The sequence below is a fragment of the Polypterus senegalus genome, chromosome 14 (assembly GCF_016835505.1).
Source record: "Polypterus senegalus isolate Bchr_013 chromosome 14, ASM1683550v1, whole genome shotgun sequence".
Taxonomy (NCBI): Eukaryota; Metazoa; Chordata; class Cladistia; order Polypteriformes; family Polypteridae; genus Polypterus; species Polypterus senegalus.
The window spans coordinates 79,156,935-79,183,696 of NC_053167.1; positions in this window are offsets into that span (position 1 = coordinate 79,156,935).

Here is a 26,762-nt window from a genome sequence, read left to right on the forward strand (position 1 = left end):
GCACCCTGCCCAGGGTTTGTTCCTGCCTTGCGCTCTGGGATTGGCTCCAGCAGACCCCTGTGTTAGGATATAGCCAGTTGACTAAGCAACAAATCAAAATTCAACCGTCTTTTATTATCAAGTATAAAAATGCAATACGCGCACAATTGAGACAAAAATTACACCAAAAAGTATTCTGCGACATTATTTTAAAAAGTGTATTTCATTTCCCTTTGTAAAATGAACAATGGGGCACATTTTATTTTACTGTATGTTTTTGGAGCTGCTACAGGAAAGTGGGCTACAATCACCTCCCACAATAACAGATTCTTAGAACAGTGTCCTTTTGTTTAGTAATTGCTAAACTATGTACTAAACATAGCACTGTGTTGTGGAGAATGACTCTGGCCCAAGGTTGATTGTGAGAATTTTGTTTCTTTTGTTTGCTCACACAAATTGCTTAACTTTAATTAATCACTTTGCCTGAAGTGATTTAATATTAATTACAATTACGTAGTTAAAACTAAAGTGCAGATTATATGGGTTTGGAAAATTATTCTTCCTGCTGTGATCTTTAGGGGATTAATTATTTTTTTATATGGAACAAAATTACAAAACACTAATTATTAGTTTTGAAAAAAAGGAGTTGGAGTAGAGAGGCCAAAACAGTTTGATGGTATAGATTAGATTATACTTTATTTGTCCCCAAGGGGATATTTATTCATTTGGTGGCATCCCTGAGGGCTGAACAGTCAGGGTTTATGGTAGGATTGGAGACAATTTAAGTCTGCAGAGTTTCATTCTTCACTCTGGCACTTGTCATAGTTAAATGCAGAGCAACCATATAACATAAAAAGCATTTCGGTTAAAAAAAAAAGAACTTTGATGCCTTTGAAAAGAAAGACATTTTTCACAATCATGGCTTATATTCATTTCCCCTGAAACTGTGCATATTTAAGTGAACACGTATTTATAAATAATGAAAAATACATTACCTCCTGCAGATTCCAATGGCAACCAATGAGGCACCAAAAGAAATGTAAAACAAAAGCCTTAAAATTTGCTTAATATGTCTACTTCAAAGTGTTAAAGACTCACAATTATTTTTTGCTTCAAGAGTATTCCTATGCTAACCAAAGTTGAAAATAATTATTTTCTATTACACATTCTTGGCACTTTTTTGGGTAATGCAAGTGTTCTCTTCTCTGTTCACAACAAGTAGTGTGTATGATTTTTATGTAGACAACAGCCAATATATAAAGGACAGTTCCACAGTGACATGGGGAAGAATATCACAAACAATCTGAGTAAGGAGATCAAACAGGTTTGATTTTGTCTTTACTCATTAGAGCAGGCTCTGTGTGCATGAGAGCTGACAACAAATTAATGTTCAATGGGAAGTGCAATTTTAAAAAAATGTAGCATTGACGAATAAGGAAAGTTGGCGTCTTGGATCTCACAAACAGAACAGAAGGTTGTCTATCTGATGTCTCATGTTTTATGTACCACAACAGAATGGAAAGAGAGAAAAAAAGGGCAGCAATTATGGCTGAACGTGCTGAACCTGAACGTCAGGCAGCACCTTACTAGCTGCCAGCAAAAGGGGTGAGCACTCAGTCAGTAAAGACATGCCCTGCAGTTTTCAGTCATTTAAATTGACATGGTCCAACAATGAGATAAGCAACTGCTATTGGCAATTCTGTCATACCTCACTAGAAGTCATGTACTGTGACATCAGCTTTATGTGACTACCACACAGTAAGTCTAATCCTGCATTTAACACATACTGCATTTGTTGTTTAGCGATTTAGAGGAACAAAGTATTTGTGGTAAAGAGCAGATGTATCTAATATAATAGCCACTGAGTGTATATTTACATACAGATATACATACATACTGTCACAGAAATGGACCGGAGACATAAAAAGGTTTGGGGCAGCCACCCGTATACTATGCCCTGGCAGCAAAAGGGTTGGATTTTGTGGAGTTGTGTCTGGTTCAAAGTGCAAAACAGAACTGCTGACATGTGGCAAAGATGGCGGCTTTAAAGGGTTGGACAGTGATGTCATCCTGAAAGGCAGAACCTGAAGTGATGTCGTGACTGGTGCCGAAAAACGGAAGTGACGTTATCTGGGCAGGAAGTGGTGTCATCACGGGTACTGGAACCCTGTGGAATTTCCTGTGAATGGTCTGCAGAGGATTGAGAGAAAAAGTCACTGCGCCTCGCCACCCCCTGGTCAGGCATGGAATTGTCACAATTCAAGCCCTTTAGTTGCCTTCCATGCACGTGTGTGACAATACTTATCATAAAAATGTCTGATGATATCTTAAAATAAAATTAATATTATTATTCCCACCCCAATTAATGCCATTCAGGATAAAAAAAGGACCAGAACATAATAAGGTAACACTGAAATAAGACAGAACTTAAGTGTTAATGGATCAATTTCGAATCAACCAACCAAATGCATTAAATAATGCAAATTATCATCATTATTATTATTATTATTAATATTCCATTTTCTGTCTTTTATATCAATATCTTCTGAAAACCAGCATTTAGGTGCACCATCATTAAATGAAGGCAGTATCTTGCTTGGGTTAAAAATGAACCTTAGTGAATATGTCTTCATTTTAGGAAATGATGCATGAATACCATCTAAACTGGTGAACATAACAAATAATGTTAAATTCTAAAGCCTTAGAAACATGCAGGAGTAAACTAGCAGAGTATCCCATGCAGTTGAAAAGACAGTCCCATTGTGGCTTGTGTCACATATATTTTGCATTGGGTTAAGGAACAAGTGACACCACTTGCAAAACAAATGCCCTAAATAAAGAAAGGTCATGTTCCATATAGCAATGACTGAGCTAATATGTGCTTTCAAAGGGCAGCTGTGAACTTTTAAGGGACTTTTCCTAAGCTTACTGAGGTCATACATCAAATGGGTATAACACACAAAATGCATTTGTAACAGGAAGGGAAGAAATATTGCAGAAATGCAAAGGCATCCCAGAATGTCTGACAGAGCAATCCTACAAATAAATTTTAAACAAACAAGCTCTTTTTTTTTTTTTTAGCAAATTATGGGTTTCCTGCTATGCTTTCTGCAGAGTGTAATGGCTTCTGAGGAAAAGGCAGATTGTTTGGTTTTCATCAGTTTTCATATGTTGTGGAAGATCATACTTAGAACATAACTTGTTTTTACCAACATAAGAAGGCTCTCCTATTGTAATCAGAGCACTTTACTTCACTTGTCTTGCACTAAGGATACCAAGCTAGAATGGAGCTGCTTTTGTTAACTGTAAGTAGTTACATTTAATTAACACACAAACCATCTGTGAAGCCAAGATGAGACAGAAAAACGTTGTGGCTTGGTGGCCTGGGTCAACCCATGATTCATTTAATTTGAGACAAATTAGATTTGGCAGACATGGTGGTACTGTACTTCATGTAAAGTAGCTGACTGAACCTTCAGTTCTTCATAAGGCATGTAGTCTTCATTGTAACAGCAATCATGTCATTAGGTGTGCCAAGTGATAGTGCCTACCCACCCAGATGTTGGCACCTTACTCCATTCCCTAAACCCCAGAATGTAGAAGAAAGGTACTACAGTGCCATGCATCCTCTTGTGCACTTTGCTGCAGACTCTATGCGTCAGGAGGATGGTTGCTCTACCAACCAATAAATTTCTGCAGCATTGTGATTGCTTATATACTGTATGAGGTTGATTAGCAAAGTCCTTATATAGCTATTTGAGGGTGGCAGCCAAACAGGGTTCAAGGCACATTCATGTACACACATTTACAAGATGATTGAGATTTATAAAGGTAAATTGTTTAGAAATGTGCATATGTCGGTATTTATAATTTGGATTTTTATTTTGTCATTTGCATTTTCTTGGTTTTTTTTTTCTTTTTTTTCTTTGCACATGCATATACTCATGCATAAAATTTACTCAGTTTTATAAACGAGACCTCTAGTGTTTTTTCATTTTTTAGGAATAAAAAAAAATACAAACAAACTTATAAGCATAGATTGTATTTAAAGCATTAATTCCTCAGAAAAATAGACGGTGCCTGGATTGTGATCATAAATCTGACATTGTGATCTGAATCTGTTTTACTTTCCTCAGGATATTTTCCTCCATAAAATCTTATTTTATATGAACTTGACTCTGTATTTTGTGAAACAGCTTCCCTAGAACCATCATATTCAAATTCATTAAATGCAACATTAAGCAGGATTGTACAAATACAGTATCAAATTCCCATAAACCACTACTGGTTGATAAACTGTAAAATAAAAGGCCTTTTAAGCTCCCCATTAAAACAACCATAGTACAAACAAATCCAAAATTTAGTGTGCCCTTGGGTCCTTACTGAATAATGAAACAGTAAGTTCAGTGTTAAAGGTGAACTTTACTGAAAATTTGGGGAATTCTATTTATGAAGACAGACAGGGTGCTTCTTGGAAGGAAAGGAGATATATCAGCTGCCTTAAGAACAATTGTTTGTATTAATTAGCAAAGTTTCAATATTGCACAATGGTAATGAACATATATCCAGAAATTGTAAAGCATTAAGAGCTTATATTAACTCTAAAACCAATTTTCATAATACTTCATGCAGGTTAAAATTAAGGATGCACTATATTCATGGCTAAAACTGTGCTCAATTTGTGCTTTCACTGGCAACACACTCTAATTCACAAGCTTTATCATACAATAAAGAGTAAGACTCTCCAACAGAGGCAAAATAAATAAGAACACTAAATTTACAGTTGTAGTTTAAATTGAGAAATTTGCTTTAATAATTATAGATAACACTGTCACTGCATCTTGGTAAATGAACATGGATGAGATTTTCGTACATGCGAGTATTAGCAGGTGATGGTCACATTTTACTTCATTGCAAGCCCTCACTCACTCACTCATCACTAATTCTCCAACTTCCCATGTAGGTAGAAGGCTGAAATAACTTTCTTATTTATGGCCCCATCTTCACGAAATTTGGTAGGCGGTTTCCCTGCGCTAACCGAAACCGATGTACGTACTTATTTCGGTGGTATGACGCCACTGTCGGCCGCCATATTGAAAATTCCAACGTCACTAATTCTCCAACTTCCCGTGTAGGTAGAAGGCTGACCCCATCTTCACGAAATTTGGTAGGCAGCTTCCCTGTGCTAACTAAAACCGATGTACGTACTTATTTCGGTGGTATGACGCCACTGTCGGCCTCCATATTGAACTTTCCAATGTCACTAATTCTCCAACATCCCGTGTAGGTAGAAGGCTGAAATTTGGCAGGCTCATTCCTTACAGCTTACTTACAAAAATTTAACAGGTTTCATTTAGAAATTCTATGCATAACGGTCATAACGGTCGACAACGTCCGGCATGTTGAACTTTCTTATTTATGCCCCCATCTTCACGAAATTTGGTAGGCGGCTTCCCTGTGCTAACCGAAACCAATGTACGTACTTATTTCGGTGATATGACGCCACTGTCGGCCACCATATTGAACTTTCCAGCAGTCTTTCTTACTTATGGACCCATCTTCAAGAAATTTGGTACGTGGGTTCCCAACGCTAACTGAATCCTACTTACATACATATATACGTCCATAGCCTGCAGCTCGGTCACCGTGTGAAGTGGCATTGGGTCCCCCATCCCAACGCCTCCCACTTTGTTGGCTGCCTACCTATATAAGGCCGTCTGTCACTCCAGTCTCTACATTCCCTTCCTTGCTTCGCCACGGGATTCACATCTCCCTGCTGATAACTACAGCCTTTTTATTTAATTCACGGCTTCTCCACTGTTTTATTGTTTGTTTATTACGATTATAGTTATTATGTAGGTATTTTAGACTTACTTTACATTGTTCAGGTACCCATTTCCTTTATCGTTCCAACCATACCCCCATTAACATGTCTATCGAGGTGATCACCATCGATCAAAGAACTGTCACTTACCGAGTGGTTTCCATGCTTGGAGATGGCACCTGCCTTTTCCATTCTCTTTGTTACATTTTGCACGGCTCACTCTTGATATCCGGAGGAACATTGTGTCTTATGTATTGAATGAACGGGACAGGTTCAAGGTGTGGACTGATGACGGTGCAGGAGATAATTATACTACACAGGAGCACTATAAGAGTGAAATGCTTAAGCCCTTCACCTATGGTTCTGCATGTGAGTTGATGGCTGCCGCTGAATTGTTCGGTTGTCGCTTTCAAGTGTACCGAAATGTTCAAATATTTTACACCTTTGGACAACCACCAATGCCTCTTAAACATCTTAGATTCACAGGTGACGATTTCAGTAGTGGACACTTTGATGTTTATGAATGTTTCAACTCTCAAAAGCTGGATGTGAAGTTATCGATGAAACCGGTTGTATGCTTACAACGCTTGACAGATGCCAAATGTCACTTCAACACAACAAGTCCTGCAAATACTGTTGTAATTGAAACAAACCATGAAACTGAAACCGATTATGACAGCAGCAATCCAAGCTGTGAGATTTGAGACAAGATTGCTTTTCACATGGCCAACTGTACGTTGCATGCTCAAGAGTAAGCTCAGTGCACAGCTTGGTGATATTACAACCGGAGGGCCGAACTGACAACGTGGTATACAAAGAGATCCTTAACAAATAATTATTGGTATATTTTCCCTCAGTTTAAAAAGGTTTAATTTTCATCTTAATAAAACTTTTAAGGCAGTACTTCGCAGCTGTGAAGCGCGGGTATTTTGCTAGTCTATACTAATAAAAGGCAAAGCCCTCACTGACTGACTGACTGACTCACTGACTCATCACTAATTCTCCAACCTCCCGTGTAGGTAGAAGGCTGAAATTTGGCAGGCTCATTCCTTACAGCTTACTTACAAAGGTTGGGCAGGTTTCATTTCGAAATTCTACGCGTAATGGTCATACCTGGAACCTATTTTTCTCCATATGCTGTAATGGACTTTAGCTCGATGGCCGTGGGGGGCGGAGCTGTGTGTCACATCATCACGCCTCCCACGTAATCACGTGAACTGACTGTGAACGCAGTACGTAGAAAAGAAGGAAGAGCTCCCAAAGAGCGCTGAAGAAAAATGCTGAATACTTTATTCGCGAGATACAAGTTTAATGAGAACACACAAGGTATAAACGAGACTTTGGATCACTTTGTAACGGAGTTAAAATTGCTGTAGCGAGAAACTTTTAAGTGCTGGGTCTTAGCTAACATTAAATAAAGCCGTGGACACTGCAACATCACACAATAGAGCAACTCACATGAACTGACTGAACGCAGTACAAGTGATCACTTCCATGAATCAAACCTGTTCAATAAACGCATTACACAATTGACAAGGTAGGAAAAGAATATGCTCCAAGCTGAGCTCCACAGCTAACGCGGTTTTGCGGAAGCAACTTCGTCACGCTGCCACCAAATACTCACAGAAAAAGTTAATACACATGCTGTCTCTAGAGTTTCTCCACACTCTGAATATATTCCTCGCATCCCCGTTATACCCTCAGATCTCCCATTTCAATTCAAGTGCCTCCAATTTCCAGTAAGGCTCTGCCTCGCGATGACAAGTAATAAGTCTCAGGGACAGATCCTACAAAAGGTTGCCATTGATTTGAGGCAACATTGCTTTTCTCCTGGACAACTATACTTTGCATTCTCAAAAGTAATCTCAGTGCACAGCTTGGTCATATTACAACCTGAGTGCTGAACTGACAACATGGTATACAAATAGATCCTTAACAGATAGTTATTGGTATATTTTCCCTCAGTTTAAAAAGGTTTTCTTTTCTTCTTAATAAAAATTTAAAAGCAGTTCTTCGTCACTGCGAAGCGCAGGGATTTTGCTATATACAGTATATATATGTATATATATATATATATGTGTGTGTATGTGTATATATATATGTATAAATGTAGATATGTATATATATATATGTGTATATATATACAGTATATGTAGATGTGTATATGTATATATATAGATATGTGTATGTGTACATATGTGTATATGTAGATATGTTTATATGTATATACTGTATGTATATGTATATATGTTTATATGTGTGTGTGTGTATATATATATATGACAGCAACACTCATAACAGTGACAAAACAATTAAATTGACAATCATGTTATGTTATTTTTAAAATGTTTCCTTTTCTTTTTCATAACTTCTTTAACACACTACTTCTCCGCTGCGAAGCGCGGGTACTTTACTAGTTAATAATAAAGCCAAAACATACTGGGCTGTGACAGGCTAATGTCCTGTCCAGGTACTGATTCTATACTGCGATAGGCAGCATTCATCCATCCCTGAATAAGTGGGTTAGGAAAATGAATGGATAGATGTACTATTGTAAAAGATATTCACTTTGGAAAGAGGACAAAAAAAAAAATAAGAATAACAAAAATGTTACAATTATAAGAAAGTTGAATGACCTGTGTATTGATTAAAGAACAGTAGGCAAGGGGAAACAGAAACAAGCTGTTGCATGGTAGCTTCACACATACAGTATATCTCTCCAACCATCCATTTTCTAACCACTTGTTCAGGTCAGAGCTATATGAAGCTGGACTGGATGTAAAGCACAAGACAATGGATGGAGTGTCAGGTCATTAAAGGCCCCACTCACATTAGAGCTATATGAACTCACACTGGGCCAGTGTATAGCCCCCAATTAGTCTAAGCCAGGTGCCTTTTGGGAAGAACAGGCAGACTCCATACACAATGACTGGAAACAGCTAAGTGCTAAGCATTGCACCACCATGCTTCTCTACTAGAAATATCAGATTTACAATATTCAAACATGTTATTGCTAATCACTGTTTCTACTCCATGCCACCCTATAAGAAATGTCACTCTTGCAAAATACAAGCATATAAGCTTACAGTTATTATATTCTATGTATCATGCATATGGTATGAAAATACTATTAAAGCATTTTTTTTTATCTCAGTTCACCTGAAACAGTTTTTTTTTTATTAAACGTTCCACAATTTGATGCCAAACCTAAAATATTCATTAAGGATTAGACATGATGAGTCTCTGTTCTTGTGAAACTTGATTTATTTTTTATGATGACATTTTTTATTGGGATGAAAAAATACATGGCAGAAATAAACAATTATAATTCTGAAAGGAATATACATTAAAAAGAAATGCATTTCCTAGAAATACCCCCAATTTTTGAAGAGCTCATTGAAAGTACAGTGTGCGAGATGCAAGTAAAGCTGCCTTGTCTTATCTGGCCTAAATGAGCTAAGGAGGTAAAAGCACCTTAAAAGAATTCAGGCATTGGTTTACCTAATGGACTTGATGAAAAGGGAGTTGGCCACTTCACCCTGTGGATGGAGAGATGACAAGTTTCAGGCATTCAAGGAGTGACATTAAGATATGATTTTTAAGCTTTTCCACACATTTACAGCACAGTGTGTGAATCTACATTCAACTAAAATTAAATGTTTCAAATGCAGTAAGTTGTTTCAAATGCTTATTAAAGACATATCTTGTATGATTATAAAGCAAATGAAGATTACATAGTGTGTAATACTTTATGTAGAGCAATTTTCTGAAACTAAAACAATAGGCAGGTAAATAGTTTCATGCTTGGGTGGACTTTATAATAGAGAGATAAATGGTTGTACAAATGAGACTTGTTCACTAAGCTGACCAATAATAATGTAAATAAGTATAATACAACAATTTGAAGAGCCTGACAGATGTCCAAGGTTTGTAAAGATGAACCGTATGTGCATAAGGACAGAGAGAGAGAGACAGAGAGCAATCACAATTTCCACGTAGAGCTCTCGTCTACTTGGTCACCCTGGAGAGGCCCTGAAGTCAGAGAAAAGATAAAGGGCTATGCTGCTTGATGCATCTGGCTGCCTCTATCTATTTTATCCATTGACACTTAAATGCTTTGCAAAATTCTATTAAGCTAATGCAAGAGTTTATATTTATTGTGTTCACTGACTGGTTCTTGTATATTGTGTAGAGTGATGCCTCATAAGGGGAAGCCAGTAGGGCAGCATCCTATTGAGAGACTGTCAGGAGTTGACCATTGCTTTGGTTATGTTATATCCAAAAGGAATCAAGAAAGAAATCAAGACAATACAAAGGGAGACAATAAACAGAGAGACTGCAAATATCAGTGAGGCACCAGATCAGCACCGGGCCAGAAATAAAAAGTTAGAGGTTAAGAGCCAATAATGAAATCAAGTCCTCACTGTCAACAACCCTCACCTACCTAGAAACCCAGTAGTTTCAGACATCCATATCTTAATATTGTTGTGTGAAGTCTCACAAATCCTTGATGTTGGGAACTCAAGAAAAATCGAGTTACACAAGGAAGACTTCCAGGAATTAACAAAAAGAGAATTAGGAACATTGCAGTGAGAGGCCAGTACCAGGTTTCAGCAATGGTGTCCAGTCATATGGTGCTCTGCTGAATACAAATAACAGAAAAAGAGAGAACCGATACAGTAGGTCTGTTACAAGAAATATGGATGAAAAGAGGAATATCAATATAGAGGATCAAGGAAAATGATGCATAAATACAGCAGTGAAAGAAAGAGCCAGAGAGACATTTCAAAACATTTTGGAGAGGTATTTAAATCCTGCTTAGTAATTTAAATGAGTTTGTTAAAAACATAGATGGAGCAAGAAGAGACTGCTGACAGAGGCAATTTATAGGAAGGAGAACAGATTTGAACTTATTGGTTTTATAACGCGCTGCTGCCTCGCAGTTAGGAGACCCGGGTTCGCTTCCTGGGTCCTCCCAGCGTGGAGTTTGCGTGTTCTCCCCATGTCTGCGTGGGTTTCATCTGGGCACTCCGGTTTCCTTACACAATCCAAAGACATGCAGGTTAGGTGGATTGGCGATTGTAAATTGGCCCTAGTGTGTGCTTGGTGTGTGGGTGTGTTTGTGTGTGTCCTGCGGTGGGTTGGCACCCTGCCCAGGATTGGTTCCTGCCTTGTGCCCTGTGTTGGCTGGGATTGGCTCCAGCAGACCCCCGTGACCCTGTGTTCGGATTCAGCGGGTTAGAAAATGGATGGATGGATGGATGGTTTTATAACTTGATGCAGCATAATAGAAAAAGCAGGTATGGCATTGGCATTTACATAATCTTTACATAATATGACTGTTGAGGGGGAAGTATAAAGGGTCTTCAAATTGTTAATAAACTCTAACCCGAAATCCCCCCAAAAAATTACCTGGTTCATATAGTGAAAATCACTCTGTAAGAAAAGGTTAGCTGGAAATGTTGCTACATCAAAACTTGAAAAATAGGCGCAGGGCTCAAAACTAGCAAAAAACATATTTGCCTTCTTTATAGGTCTGGAAACACAAATAGGCTTCACTGCTAGCAGCCTCACCCTAAACTCAAATGGGGCTAAGGGTTTTTAATGTCTCTCAAAATTGGAGAATGTAGGAGAGGGACTTGTGAAAGAAAATATAACTGCTTGCACGCTACTAAGGGTTAAAAGCTGTTTTGTTATAACTGCAGGCTAGTCATACTGGTGTCTGTCATAAGATAGGGTGCAGTAAGTTGACCTAGGATAACTCCTTTATTTAGAATGCGTCCATTAGACACAGGAAAGATTACTTTTTCTTCTTTAGGGCCCCATCTGCAACGTACACAAAAGCGCAATATTAAATGAAATGCATAGGTAAACAATATTATGCTTTTTTATAATTTAGGGGAAGGGGGAGGGCGAAAATATAAAAAGCCACTAAAAAAGCGGAACTTTGCTCTTCTGCCTTGCAACGTGGAATCCATGTACTCATCTGTGACTGAATGAAGACTGATTGATTAAACTATTCCTGTCTTCCTTGGGGGTTACTTCCAAAGAATCCATAAACCTCTGGTCCAAAGAACAACAGAAAAAATATTTAATATTAAATACATTTAATAAGAATAATAGACTAAAAAATTCTGATCTGACTGTGTAAATTTGCAGAGAATGATTTGTAAGCATTGTTAGCAGCTTGGCATCAGTTCATCAAAGGTACTTGGCAGTAATTTTAATAGTCAGAGGGTTCATATCCCTGTTTTTTATTGAAAGAATAATCATAGTCATACGTATAGAAGGCTCATTTTTGTGGTGGAGATGGCTGAATTTAACTTTTGGAAAAGTAAGGTGAGTCACCATCTGCATGAGGTGAATGGAAGCTCAACAGAAAGACCGTGAGGACCTGGCAATTGTCATTAAGGCCTTCTTCATTTTTTACCACTGAGGAAGGGGAGTCTAGTTGGTGTGGTAGAAATCATCATCTTAATTAAAGAAAGAAACTTATCCTCTAACAGGACAAGTCTGATAAAACCTTTTAGTCAATAATCAGGCAGAAGAAAAACTTGTCCAGCTGCGTCATTTATTTCACCTGCTGTAACCAAGTTATAGAGGGAGCATCTTTCACAGCTGCCTGTTATAGCATGATGAGAATGGTCCTATATTAAATGTATAGATCTATTTTACAAGCAACTGAATTTGCATAACAGTTTCAATCAGTGCATATATTTACTCTGGTTGGCTTGTTGCTTTATATCCAAATGACATATATAAAATAAAAGTCTATTTTATTATATTCTTATTTTTTATACCATTTTGGTTGCACCACCACCCTTGAAATTTCTGTGTATATAACAACTCTTGTTGAATACAGGACATCTGATTTATTAGTCACCTTTCAGTAGATTTTGTGTATTACATTTTTGTCTCTGTTGTTAACCCTTTATGCGATTCCTTTAAGATGAATGCTATATTTTAATATGGAAAGCATATCAAAACACTTTATCCTAAATGACCATGTGACCCCCAAAGTCTACTTTTTCTGCCACATTGGGAAGGTGCTTAGTAAGCTTAGGGAGACTCAGACCTTCTTGAGGGAAACTAATTTTGAAGAGGGAAAGGTTTGTGTTTTCAAGAAATAATTCTGCATAGGATTCATAATAGTGTGTATGAATCTCATTGGGTTGTGTTACAATACCCCCAAAACATAGTGAGTAAACCACAATAGCCTCAGTAGATGAAGAAGAAAAAAACAAGAAAGGCCATCCCCATTAACAACAATGGAACAGCATGATGTTGAATCTAAACAAAGAAGTTTGAAAAAGTCTAACAATATGTTGTAGCTGGATACAAAGATACTTGAAACATCACAAACAATGAAATTGGTGGAGAGATCGAAAAGCCATCTGGGAGAAATGAGATGGAAGCACTCATTAGTAAAGTATTAGTAAATGGCATGAAATTTGTCAAAAGCTTTAAGGACTTGTTTTCTGTCACTGTAGATCCATTTCAAGATGAGTGAGAACACCTGTGATGCACCAAATACAGTGATCCCTTGCTATATCGCGCTTCGACTTTCGCGGCTTCACTCCATCGCGGATTTTAAATGTAAGCATATCTAAATATATATCACGGATTTTTCGCTTTTAATTTATGGTACATGCTTCCTCAGTTTGTTTGCCCAGTTGATTTCATACAAGGGACGCTATTTATCAGATGGCTGAGAGCACGTATTACGTATTAAGTAAAACTCCTCAATGATATACGATATGCTTCCCTCGTGGTGCTTCGCACACTTCAAAGCTCTAACAGCCCGTATTGATTTGTGATTGTTTGCTTTTCTCTGCCTCTCTCACTCTCTCTGACATTCTCTGCTCCTGACGGAGGGGGTGTGAGCTGAGGGGCTGTTTGCACAGTGGCTGTTTGCGTAGAAGATACAGACGCTCCTGTAAAAAATGCTGGAAGACTACCTTCACATTGATCCCTTCATTGCGGCTGCTTTATCGTTGTGCTTCATATACTTAAAAGCCCAACAGCCCTATTGATTTTTGATTGTTTACATTTCTCTCTCTCTCTGACATTCTCTGCTCCTGACGGCACTCCTTTGAAGAGGAAGATATGTTTGCATTCTATTAATTGTGAGAAAGAACTGTCATCTCTGTCTTGTCATGGAGCACAGTTTAAACTTTTGACTAAAGGGTGTTATTTCATGTCTAGAGAGCTCTAATAATGTTAAAAAAAACGTATTTAGAAGGTCGTAAATAGGTTTTCTATGCTCTAACTGTGAAAATATTAGATTTATAAATAAAGAATCCTACTTCATGGAAATTCATTTATCTGTCTGGAGCGGATTAACCGTGATAAACAAGGGTTTACTGTATAACTAGGCGGAGAATATTTATAAACAGTGTGGGAGAGTTTCTAAGGGCTTCAAATACTGTATATAAAAATAACCATACAAACATATGGTTTCTACTTCACGGATTTTCACCTATCGCGGGGGGTTCTGGAATGCAACCCCCGCGATCGAGGAGGGATTACTGTACAAAAGAAACAGCTGCAGACCCTCTTCATGATCTCTTTTCATTACAAGTATCTTTACATATCTGGCTTGGGATATTTCAAGAATGAAAAGAATAAAGTGGAAGTTTATCAGGCCTCATTAAGGTTTCTCTGATCATCAGAATAGCTAAGATAACATGTCATCAGGTTTATTGTGTTCAAAAAACTCCCACTGGGTGGCATGGAATTATAGCTGGCTATAGCTTAAAAACAAAATCTATGAGATTTTGACAGTTTTTTTTTTGTAAAGGCTACCATTAGACTATATAGCACAATATTCAGTCTTACAAGTATCAGTAATTCTGATGTAATTCATTTTTATACAAAACATAAAAAAGATTTTTTTCAGAAATTGTGTAGGATCTCTCAGTTCAAATTTAACAGTAATTAGAGCATATTTTCCCAGTGAATTAACCGAATAAAACAGGACCTATTTTACTCAATTGTCTTGTAACAGTTAAAATATCCAAGAGTAAGAGTTACAAGAAACCTTATCTTATGTTTACTACATTAACAGAGAGTGGACCATCCATCCATCCATTCATCCACCATCTAACCCACTATATCCTAACTTCAGGGTCACGGGGGTCTGGTGGAGCCAATCCCAGCCAACACAGGGTACAAGGCAGGAAACAAACCCCGGGCAGGGCGCCAGCCCACCGCAGCAGAGAGTGGTCATAGATATTAAATTACTCACGAAATAATAGTAAAAGGCAAGAAATGGAGGAAGTCAGAAGGGGCAGTCAAGAGCATGGCCTGGAAAACTGGCAATAGATTGATTTGTTTAGTTTTTCCGTACCATTACTAGTTTCTTCTTTTGTGTAGCATTGATCTTATAAGCAGATGACAAGCTAGTTGGTATCACCATCTTATAGAGATGTAGTGCAATGACACATAAACAGCAACAGCATAGCAAACTCAAAGATGGCTTTCCCCATGAATCTATCACAATATGGGGGTGCACAAACCTGAATATACTTGCTAAATTTCAGCATGTTATGGTCACACTCATAGCATTAAAAAGAATAAACATAATAACATTTAAAAAGTGAGAAAAACAATTGTGTATGTACGTAAACAAACTTCACTTAACTTCACATCAATAACATCAATGCAACCTCCAGAGAACCATCCTAGCAAAATCATTCATCCGAGGATCCCATGGTATCCATGATACCCAGTATAGCACAATTTATAAAAATATGAACACATCTGTTCCAGAACTATTTTCACTCTTAGAAATCTAACTTACTATTAGGAAAACAAAAAAGCAGATTATAAAGTTTAGGAGGACAAACACCCAACTATTTATATAAATGAGAATTAGTTTAGTATATCACTTTACACTCATTTTTGGGAATCCAGGTTGATGATTCAGTTTATCATTTGATATTTTCTGACTGTGCTGAAGACTGAGGCTATTTTACAAATGTTCAATATATCTGTTGCAGAGAGTTCTGTATGATGTGCAATTTTGGAAATGTGTTCACAAGATATATCTAAACATTAACACATGTTAATGTAGTGAGCAAAATCACTGAGGAATAGTTGTATGGGGACAATATTCTTAAAATGCAGAAACAAAATCCTAATGACCTCATGCATCTTCTGTGACACAAATTATGTTGTAACAGTTACAAAAACGTGAAATCCCAAAATTAGGAAATAAAAACAACTGAGTATAGGAGAGCATATGAATCTTCAGCTGTTAGGCTCTTTAATGACAAAGATGAACTGAACAACCTGACAAATATGACCTTGACTGTAATGGATTGCACACACGTTGTACATATCTGTTTTCTCCTTTGGGAGATCAATAAGCAGCCACCACTAGATTTAGGTGACTAATTCTTTTCTTCACCCTGCACAGCTGTCTTCCCACTACCCTCAGTAGTCTGATCACCTCAGATGAAGGAGGAATGGACTAAGAGAGAGGCCAAAATCATAAAAGAGAGACAGAGACAGAGAAAGAGGGAGAATAACCACCAAACAGATGTGATTCTTCCTCTCAGTCCCTACTCTTAACTACTGCTGATTTCTATCATAATCTGGCTTTTGTTTTGAATTTTTCACAGTTGCTCCTTGGTCTCTAAAATATTTTAAGCACCATTTTGGAGGTTTTAAAGACTATGGAGTACAATGATTACATTTTTTTTGTTTTAATATTTTGCTACTTATGTTCGAAATGAGTTACATTCTCTGTGACGGCATTTTAATTTTGAATGGCTACCACCATTTTGAAATGCTTTCTAGCTTTTGTTTTCAAGCAGGTTGCTAGATTGGATGGCTTGGAGTGTACAATGTGTCACATCATAACTACAATGGTATGAAGGTCAAAATCATGCATTCCCTGGTTGTCTAAGGTTGTGGATACAACCTAAAAATCCAATGACATTATTATTTATTAATGTTAGACATCTGGTTACAAATTATTTTATGTTCTTTAAGCATGAGTTATATTTAACCTTTTGGCTTTGATTTTCTGAACTACTTTGGTTAATGACTTACTCTTTACGTTTCTTGAACTACAATTTTTATTTCATGTTCTTTGTGTACAGAATTTTTGTTTAGCTGTGTATGACCTTGGAATGTTATGATTACAATACATCTTCAGACTCCGTTTCTATCCAAAATGGCAGCCACTCTGCATAGTCAGTACAACTACGACTTTTTTTTTTTTTATTGATTTTCCCCTTCTCCCTACCTTCTGGTACACAGGAATCACTGGAGATATCCCAAAATCTTTTTTTTTTTTTGGTCTCAGACACGTCATTCTACTTCGCAGCAGAATGTTCTAATCTTAAAAGGTAGACTATGGTGTTTTACAGAAAATTCTAAGCATGTGGCACCAAAATCAATTTACACATAATGAGCTTACTATGAACAAACGAATGACAGATTTTTGGTAGTTGACATTTCTATGGCATTTGCTGCCATTTGTTTATCCTCTATGACTTTCCAAAACATAATGACCTTTCCATGACAAATATGCAACAGCACATTTGCCAAGAACATGCAAGATGGCCATGTCACATTGCTTACAGCCACATAAGAAACCACTTTATTGCCAGACAGTATTACCCAATTTGTGGATCCCTCTGATTCATCCAATTGCTCTTGATAGTTGAGCATGCAGGCATCTCTTTTCAGCAGCCACATATTGTTTTGGAGCTGTGGAAATGCACTCCATTGTAATTAACATGAGTTTAATTAGGTAGTAAATAACATAAGCCATGGGAATGGAGTCTACTGCCTCAGCAAACAAGAATGACTTTTATGTACTTTTAAGTCAAAGAACGTAACAAGTCATTGAAACATACAGAAAAAGAGAACTACTCTGCTTCTTTATTTCGTTTTAAAAATATGGTGGAAACATTTTGAATGGCAGTAAATCAGTTAGGTTGCATTTGAAGTTAACCAAACCTGATGCTTTCAACAGATGGATTCGAAAAAAAAAATGTGTTTAATGTGGCACTGGACTGAACATCTCACTGTGCCAGCTATGGCTGTCAAAGCAGAGAAAATAAATACAATGCATTTTAAATTTATACTTTCCATATCTATTATTAACCAAGCTGTGAAATATGACTTTAATAACAGTTACAAATGTTAGGACCGCTGTCTGGTAAATAAATACTTTACTACAGTTTATATAAAGGCCAGCGATCGTGGCCAGCCATTTATAATCAATGCAATGTGCAAATAGTTGTGGCTGGGCCCGTTATAAGTATTGCAAACTCATTCCATAAACCCTTGATTAAATCACTGTCCTGTGGTTTCACATAATTAAATAAAAGACACTTTTATATTTGCAGAGTCTAAGTGTCAGACAGACAGAGAAGCAGTGCCAGCAGCCACATGTCTGAGATTTACTCTGGGTGTTACATGTTTACATGTCTGCTTGTTTTCTTGCCCCTCATTCTGTGTTTTTTTAACATTGGATTTTACTTAAAAATTTTATTTTGGACTAATAACCTGTGGTTGAAACAGCTGATGGTTAAGAAATATTAGGGAATTCTCTTGCATTTACTTTGCAATCTGAAGCATTATGGTTTACAGTTTTAGACACTATGTCAACTGCAGTTCAACAACTCTGGAAAGTAGTAGTCTGCTATTACACACTATTTTTTCCTTTTATAACATGTCTGGGTTCACACACACACACAAACGGACTGTGTGCGTGTGTGTATGTAGGTGCACAGTGGATTCAGAAAGTATTCACACCTATTCATTTTCTGCAAAATATGTTGTGTTTTAGATTTCATTTTAAATAGATACATTGGCCATTTTCCCCATCAATCTATATGCAATAATCAATAATGAGTTTGCATGTTTATTGAAAATCAAAAGTGGATATCTGTGGACTGTGATAGTCCTTTGGCCTTGGAACCCCTGCAGATTTTGTTTTTTCTCCAGCTTATCTGTAGTTTTTTTTTGGTCCTCCCTATCCATCTGACCATTGGTCTCATCTTTAGAGACTTAGAAAATTAACACTATATATAAGGAATCTACCACTGTACTACTTACATAGCTTTTTACGTAAGTCCATATTGATTTTTTTTTTTTTTTTGTTATTTATTCTCTCTTAATCTTACCTTATTTTAATTTGCTTTTCTTTTTCTGAATCTATTTCTTTGACATTCTATAAAGCGGGTGGCACAGTGGTAGCGCTGCTGCCTCACAGTTAGAAGACCCGGGTTTGCTTCCCGGTTCCTCCCTGCGTGGAGTTTGCATGTTCTCCCCGTGTCTGCGTGGGTTTACGAAGTATGGGGAAAGTATTGGAATCCTCCAAAAATTCCATTTCAAGATTTTGATGAATCTCAACATTTTAGACCTCCCTGAGTCCAAAAATAACATTTTTGGGATTATGTTTGTGTGTGTCTGTCTGTCTGTCTGTGAACATGATAACTTGAGTATGTATTAGGTACAAAATGTAGATTTCTGTCAATTTTAGGATGTTTCTGCTAACCGCTTTACTTTTATTCATGCAGCTGCAGAGCCCGATGTATTCAACTTTACTTTTATAATAATTGTTCAATATATTATTAATTTGATTTTATTTCTTGTTGGTAGTTCTTTAATATACAAAATATAAAAATATAATCATGTCTTGGGGTTTACACCTCAAATATTCATCCCCATATCTGAGTATAGAAGAAAGTCTAGGGGAGACTACTCCCGATTTTTCTTTTTTAAATAAGTATATACAAAGTACACTCAGCTAATTGTGTGTATCAATAGCACTACGTAGCTAAGTACTTTTCTGTATACATTTATAGTTTTTTTTTTTTTTGTTTGTTTTTTAACAAAGGGCTAATATTATTGCCAGGCAGCATGGTGTAGTAGTTAAGGCTTTAAATCTCTAGGACTTCAAAGCCTGAAGTTATGGGTTCAAATCCTGCTACTGATACTGTGTGACCATAAACAATCACTTCAGCTGTCTGTGCTTTAAACTGAAAAACAAAAGAAATCAGTTGTATCTCAGATGTCAAAAGTCAGCTTGGATAAAGGCAACACTCAAATAACAAGTAATAATAGTATAGAGCTGCTTATTTTTGAATATGCTATATATAATTGTCCTTGAGTAAAACATTACTGCATTTGATCAATTTCTGGTTTTCCTAGGAACTTTTCTTGATGATCAGTCAATACAGAAAATAATTTTACAAGAAAGTGGATTCTTCTGAAATGGAGAATCAGTAGGGATCATGTGTAATTTTAAGTGTATATTATCATTATTTAATGTTTTTGTTTTTCACTGAAGTTTTCTTTTTGTGTTTTCTGTCAGTTATATGGAATCCCACTTTAAAGTTTTGTAGAGAGGAGTGGGGCATCCCCGCTAAAAAAATGTAATTGTAAATGATTTCGGAGGTCAGTTCCCTTTCAGAGTCAATGGATGCAAATGTATATTACAGTGGTGTAGTTAGTGGGAGACCTGTTAAGTTTAAACTTGACACCGTTGGTGCATAGGTGCTTCTAGGATTTGCAGGTGTCAGGTTCTTAGCCCCTTCTGGTCTTATATGTATATAAAATTGAACATTTGTTTATATAGCACATTTTCTTACAAACCGTGTAGGTCCAAAATGCTTTACTAGATGTCAAAGAGAAAGTTACAGGAAAAGAAAAAGCAAGTAACATTAGGTAAGAATATTAATGAATAAATGACTAAGAAAAAATAAATAAATCTATATGATATTTTAAAACATTGATATATAATTAGTAGAAGGGTACCATCCTTATATACAGTATCACATTGTAAGCCTCTAAAGATGAGTCCAGTGATAAGGTCAGAAGGCTGGGAGGACAGAAAAAGCAAAATCTGCAAGGGTTCCAAGGCCAAAAGACCACCCAGCCACCTCTGGGCATTCTACCTAAAATAAATGCTCTCAAGTCATTCCTCATTGTTTGCAGGCTTCGTCTGAGAGGATTTGATGCATAGTGGGTGGTGGGGCGGGGTCCCTTTGGGCTTTTACACACATTCATGTAATTGTGTAACCAGAGGTAGCCCTTGGAGTGTGTCGGAGACTAGGGCTGACCAACCCCACGTGGGGCCGGCTACGTCAAACGCTGTTACCAGTATGTGTGGACTGTATAAACTTGTGCGGGAATTTAATTAAAATAATGTTAACATATGCAGGATTTTCTCATTACAGTATTCAGCTAAATTTTTGCAAGATAACACTTGGAATTTATCAAAATATAACAATATGATATATTAAAACAAAGTGCAATTCATAATTCATGACAATACGAGTGCGAAATGCAATGCGGTGTCATGAGGAAATTAGCAGGGCCTCTTCTAGAAAAGTACCCAAATTGCAAGTATACCCTGAGTCTCAATATGCAGGATGTCATAGTCATAACTTATGTTGATGCTATGTCAGCCGGTTATCATTAGCGATACACGTTTTTCTGCATTAATATTCGGACTATGAAATGTTTTCAAAGATGTACATGTACGGAATTTGACCTTGAAGAGGGATTTTAAAAGGGTTATTTTTAGAAGTATCTCAAATATATACTGTATATACTGGAGAATATAACTCGAACGAACGGGACACGCGGACCTCAAAAGCGGGGCCCCCTTAGATGTGGGGTCTGGGGTGGTCGTCCCACTTGCCACCCCCAAACGCCGCTCTTGGGTGTAACATTGATATACGGCTATATTGTTTATGATGGAAGATTGGGGCTTCACATCTGAAGCCCTTATGCCCCACCTGACACCACTGCCTTAGTCCAGGCTTGTCTTGGACTCAAAGACACCACTTCCACTTCAGCTTCTTTCTTTCTCTCTTTTCACTTTAGCAAAGCAACACCTACGTTCACAGGCACAATGCCTGGCACCCACAATTGATATTTATAGTGCACGTGCTAACCACTGAATGTTGCTTCTCCCTTGAGCTTTGCTGAACCTTCTCTTTCCATTTCATACCTGACTGAACGCTCCAAACATGTTCACATCTCTTTTTCTCTGTCCAGTAGCCCATTGCTTCTTCAATCATCCGTCCACTGTATTGGTTAGTGGTGCAGTTCAGAACGTCAATCACTCCTGCTCCGTCATTCATTTGCATAAAGCACACTCTCAGCACAGTGCAGAGCATGTAGATTAGTGTAACACTAATAAACAATCGACAAATAAAAAATGTATTGCCAAATAAAAATACATTCTTTCTTCTATAACATCAATAAAATTCAACAAGACAGTCAAAGCATTTTTGAGATTTGATTTTTCTATTGGGGATTGATGAGTGAGTGAGTGAGTCAGCCAGTCAGTCAACTTTGCATTATATATATAGTTTGTATATGACATGACTTAAGATGAGAATCAAGGATGATGTTATATCCTTCTCTTTTGATCTTTGAACGCATCACCATCCACACAATGAATATTCTTTTCAGTTTTTGTTATTTTACAAATCAGAGCAAACACTAAAACAAGACTCTAAATGAAGAATTAATTATGGAATTCTAGCAAGGTGGTTCTCTTCATGGTTCCCTCTTGCACTAGTAGAGTGATGTACAGTTTTATCCATTTATGAATGCAATGAAAAGTGAAAGAAAATGATACTCTACAGGGAGATAGTAAGTAGCTTTTCTGTTCACATCAGGACCTATGTAAGCAGTTTAATTCCTGGACAAGGAAGAGCAGGAAGGTCTCTAATCTCAGGGATTGGTTCAGTAATGATAGAATTCATTCCAGCACACAATTTACTCTCATTTGCCCATCTACGTTCAACAAATGAGGAATGCAATGAGAAGTTGGTTCTCACTTCAATAAGTGAACCTATTCATGACAAAATTGGAGGAGGATTTTCAACTTGCATCATAAAATCAATCTTGTATCTCCACTACATAAATGACATCTTTATAATGTGGAATGTGAGTGAGAAGGACCTCCTCCAGTTCCATTAGAAATACAATTTATTCCACTCCAACATAAAGCTGAAACTAAATTACTCAAAAAAAAAAAAGTTTCTTTGACACCACCATTCGCCTGAAAAACAACACACTTGTGAGTTTTTTTTTTCCACAAACCAACTGACGGGCGGACTTACCTGAGAAGTGATAGCTTCCACTCAAAACATATAAGGAGCTTCTTAATTTTCAGCCAAGCAATACATTAAAATGGTATTTCCTTACACCTGGCAGACTGGGATAAATAATTGCAGGAGCTCAGGAGAAATCTCACTAGACAAGGATATACTTTAAAACCAATGAACATTTAAACCAAAAGAGCTACTGCCATACCCAGAGACAACCTTCTGGTATATTATAACAAAGACAACAAGAACCGCATCCCCGTTGTTGTCACCTATAGCCCACATCTGGATGTACAGTACAGGCCAAAAGTTTGGACACACCTCCTCATTCAATGTGTTTTCTTTATTTTCATGACCATTTACATTGGTGGATTCTCACTGAAAGCATCAAAACTATGAATGAACACATGTGGAGTTATGTACTTAACAAAAAAAGGTGAAATAACTGAAAGCATGTTTTATATTCTAGTTTTCTTTAAAATAGCCACCCTTTGCTCTGAATACTGCTTTGCACACTCTTGGCATTCTCTCGATGAGCTTCAACAGGTAGTCACCTACCATTTCATTTGTTAAGTACATAACTCCACATGTGTTCATTCATAGTTTTGATGCCTTCAGTGAGAATCTACCAATGTAAATGGTCATGCAAATAAAGAAAACACATTGCATGAGGAAGTGTGTCCAAACTTTTGGCCCGTGTATATATATATATACTGTGTTTATATATTGTGGAAAGCAGCTCGGGTCCATGCCCAGCCGGGATGCCCCCGCACACTATATTCAGGGGAATCAGCTCTGGACACTGCAATACCTCACCCTGGGCGCTAGATGTCCGTCCCCCTGGGTTGGAGCGGTGCCTCGGTTTCCCACAGGGCTCCATGGGAATTAGAGTTGGGTACAGCCCTGTTGGGTCCTGCTGGCACCGCCAGGGCGTGCTGCATTTGGGACTCCAGAGCCCATGTGGGCAGCGGGTTCATCACACCCGGAAGTGCAACCGGAACTCGGTGATCAAGCACTTGGAGCACTTCTGGGTGAACTATAAGAGGAGCCAGCGACCGACACTCAGTGATCTGAGTCGGGTGGAAGGAGGACAAGGTTGCCTGGGAGGAGTGGTGGACCCAGAGCTGAAGGAAAAGTGCTTATGTGTTATTACTGTGCTTGGGACTGTGTTGTGTCTGTGGATACAACGAAGGCGTAGCCCACAGACGAAGAAAAATAAAAGTTTATTTATTTTGCATGTGCCTTTATGTCCAATCTGTGTCAGGTCAGGCGATATATAGCGTACTGTGTAGGGGGCAGTATCGCTCCCTTGAACCCCTGTCCAGGACTCCAGACACAAAATAAAAGTCTAAATGTTGACTTTATTCTAATGCAACAGTGCACAAAGCACCCTCTCCTCCACAATACTCATACAAATAATCAATCACAATAACAATACTCTCCACCACTTCCAGACGCGTTGCCCTCCTACCACCCAGCTCAGCTTCCCGTCTGGGAGCTGTCACAGTCCTTTTATATTCCCTAACCCGTAAGTGTTCCAATCCAGTCCATGTGATCTCCTATCACTTCCGGGTCAGATAACAAGTACCTTTCTTCACCCCGGAAGCATGTCATTCCCCTTGTCCATGTGACTCGGACGTACTTCCGGGGCGTAGGGTAAATAAACACTGTTCCTTCCTGCAGCGCCATCTAGCAGCCCCTGTGGAATCCTGCCGGGCTGCAAAGGAAAACTTCAATGTCCATAATTGCCTGCTGGCATTCGGGGCACCTCCATGCTGCAGGGAGGGTTCCACCTGGCGGCCTGGGGGTATTGGCCGGATTGAATGGCCAGCCATATTCCACAACAGCAATGAATGAATACAAATAAATGCATTAGTTGACCACATTAAGTACATGCTTTTTAACAGCACTTTACAATGTCATATAGTTAAAATCATAGCCTAAATAGGGTTATGGTGGTTCAACAGCTTTCATAGACAGGAGAGTCCAACTCAAGTAATATAAAAATGGCATTGATTGATGTCCAGCTGTTAGTTGTTGATTGTGGAAGGTCTATGACTAATTGTAGTTAAATTTCATAAACATCATTTCATTGAAAGAAATACCCAATGGACAGTCTCACAGTAAAAATTTTGTTTGCTTTGGGCTGCGATGAAGAGTAGGTCTGGATCTTCGTTGATAAATTGTAGTTTTAAAGAAATATTGAATCCTTATTGTCTGGAGATAATGCAGCTGTGCGGTTGTCTCTAATGCAAGCTAAATACTAATTGCATATTTGTTTATACTTACAGAGTGACACATTATTCCTTTCCTCTTCATTCTTGGTAAGTGAATTTTAATTTTTAATTTTTATGGTTACCTTACCTCATACAACAGGAGAAGCGAGCTGGCGTACAAGTGTTGGCTTGTGCACATAAGCATGCACCGCCTCTGTCATTTCACTAACTTCTACTGGCTATGCGTTTTACAGTCAGGAGTGACTATCAGGTAAAAAAAACATTAAAATATAAAATATATACAAGCTGAAGTAATCTCTTTCAAGGAAAATTTGAGATAATAAAATAATTTGTATTTAAAGTTGCACAGAATGTTTCTCTGTTTTAAGAGAGAATTGTTTGAAAATTCTCCACTGCTTTTCAGTGGGAGATTTTGAAATTTCTAAAAGTTATACAGCGTGTTGCATTCAGGATATCTCAATGAAAGTGGACTTTTCCTGATGTGATTTCTTTAATAATAAGTGTGCCAATTTTTTTTTTTTCTAAATTGGTCCTTTGTGAGCCAACGGACAGATACAGAGACAGTCATGAAAATTACTGTAGGTGTGTTTTGCATTATAAAACCTTTTTATTTGGTACTGACTATAATTAGGAAATTCTAAAATTTAATGCCAGGCTGATTACTGTTTCTAATATGGTTCCAAAGTTATGGCCAGCCATTTCATCTTTGAGCTCCTTGGTAAGGCTTTTTATAAAGATTGAAATCAATACGGATTTAACCCAAACCACACCTGCTGCAATAGTTTTGAAAGTTATAAAATACTATTCTTTCTTGTCCAAAGGTTCCTCGAAGCATTTTTACATGAAACCTAATGGCAGGATTCTATTTTTGTCTAACATAAAAATCTGTCATGATCACCTTGATATTAATTTTATGGGATTTGCATATTGTTTCCATGTATTTTAATTAATAATCAAGGAAACATTTAAAGCAAAAATAATAGGAGAAAGAACAAAGGAAATTCCTAATAATAATGTCATGTCATTTTATGACCCACACAGTCCAGTCCAAGGTTGTGGGGGGATTTACAATAATTATAATTATTTTTAACCATTCATCGGTTTTATTAGGTGTGAAAGACCAATACAAAGTGGTGTACACTTGAGAAGTGGAACGAAAATCATACATGATTCCAAACATTTTTTACAAATAAATAACTGCAAAGTGGGGTGTGCGTAATTATTCAGCCCCCTTTGGTCTGAGTGCAGTCAGTTGCCCATAGACATTGCCTGATGAGTGCTAATGACTAAATAGAGTGCACCTGTGTGTAATCTAATGTCAGTACAAATACAGCTGCTCTGTGAAGGCCTCAGAGGTTGTCTAAGAGAATATTGGGAGCAACAACACCATGAAGTCCAAAGAACATACCAGACAGGTCAGGGATAAAGTTATTGAGAAATTTAAAGCAGGCTTAGGCTACAAAAAGATTTCCAAAGCCTTGAACATCCCATGGAGCACTGTTCAAGCGATCATTCAGAAATGGAAGGAGTATGGCACAACTGTAAACCTACCAAGACAAGGCCATCCACCTAAACTCACAGGCGGAACAAGGAGAGCGCTGATCAGAAATGCAGCCAAGAGGCCCATGGTGA